The sequence below is a fragment of the Nuphar pumila genome, chromosome 1, assembly GCF_984573655.1.
Source record: "Nuphar pumila chromosome 1, dmNupPumi1.hap1.1, whole genome shotgun sequence".
Lineage (NCBI taxonomy): Eukaryota > Viridiplantae > Streptophyta > Magnoliopsida > Nymphaeales > Nymphaeaceae > Nuphar > Nuphar pumila.
The window spans coordinates 23714629-23716301 of NC_143249.1; the positions used below are offsets into that span (position 1 = coordinate 23714629).

General features: G+C 44.2%; 1 non-coding gene across 1 annotated transcript; it reads right to left on the reverse strand.

Annotated features, from left to right (window-relative positions):
* Window positions 1–367: 367 nt before the first annotated feature.
* TRNAS-CGA (transfer RNA serine (anticodon CGA)) lies at window positions 368–449 on the reverse strand. Its single transcript has one exon. It is a non-coding gene; the product is annotated as a tRNA-Ser (tRNA).
* Window positions 450–1673: the final 1224 nt, after the last annotated feature.

Below are 1673 nucleotides of genomic sequence, written 5' to 3' on the forward strand. Positions count from 1 at the left end.
GACTCAGATACAGCCGTACCTCACTGGATGTTATTTGGATCATAACTTGGATATGATCCATTTGGATATTAAAAAAACAAAACTTTGATATGATTCATTGTACAAAGTTCAGGATCGGATCCTGATAGGCATGACCCCCACATACCCGATTTGTGTGCTTTTTTTTTCTTTTTTGGACAGAGAAAGCTAGGGTTAGGCAGACCCCTACCAGTTATACAACCATATACCATTGCCATTCGAACTTGTAACGTCCCAACACAAGGTGATGCCGAGAGCCTGATCACTTAATAAACCGGCGAGGTTGAACGGACCAAAAGAGAGAGAGAGTACATGAGAGGAGAGAGAGGGGGGGAGGAAGAAAAAAAAACGTCGACAGCAGGATTCGAACCTGCGCAGGCAAAGCCCAACAGATTTCGAGTCTGTCTCCTTAACCACTCGGACATATCGACAATTTGTGACAAATTTGATACAAAAATTATTTATAAAGATTATACTACTGGCAAGAGACACGACCATTGGTGCCTATTTTGGTTCGGGTCAGCTCTATTCTGCCCGCATAAGCAGTTGCGTGGTTCGGTTCCGCTTCAGGTAACTTGAATCCACACTTAATTTCACCCCCCGCTAGCCTCACCCTGCTGCTGATATAGAGAGAGAAAAGAGGATAGGAGAATGAGAGAGTCAGAACCCCTCTTTCTCATTTTTTTTTATTTTTGTTTTAAATAATCCCCTGCATCTCCGTTCTAATCATAGTAGGAGAGTTGAATAGGGGTGGCAATCGGGTCGGATTGGCGTGTCAGCATACCTCAACCCGAACCCGACCCGTTTATTAAACGGGTCGGCTGTGGCAAACACGAACCCGACCCGTTTAATAAACGGGTAACCCGACACGACCCGCCAACCCATTTAATAAATGGGTTGGGTCGGGTAAACGGGTTTTCAGGTTCGCGGGTCGGGTTGGCGGGTTGACCTACCCGCCTAACCCTTTTATTAAACGGGTCAGCCGGGTTGGCGGGTTGGCATACCCCCAACCCGAACCCGACCTGTTTAATAAACGGGTTACACGGGTCGACCCGTTTATTAAACGGGTTGGCTTAAGCCCAACCCGAACCCGCCTAAGAGGCGGGTTGGTGGGTCGTGTCAGAAATTGCCACCCTAGAGTTGAAGCAAAAATTATAATAAAATAAAGACGCTACGGATGCGTTCCACACGTCCATCACATCCAAGATTTCATACATCTTCCATCCCAAATTGCGTAGGGACCAGGGATCAAACAACCCCTAATAGATCTGGTAGGGGCCCGGACTAGGTCATACCCAACGTTATACCCCCTTAATTACCCAAGTTTTAAAATGCCAAACACCAAACTTGTTGGTAGGGATTCAAGCAAATAGGATATACTTAGATATCTGGTTCAAATCGGACACATTGTTTCTGAGTTCGGATCCTTACAACAAGATCAGAATGTAGATTCAGATCTGATTCAGATTTTCTAAATCATATTTCTTTCACACTTAGATTGTTTTAGGTTGGAACTAATTGAGTTCCAAATCAAAATCTAATTGGGTTTCATTTTCTACATGTAAAAGGGCTTGGATTTTATTGTTTCTTGCTGGATTGGGTATAACTACATTATTTTTGGATTTGGATGCAACCCTGACATGACGGATTTGAAT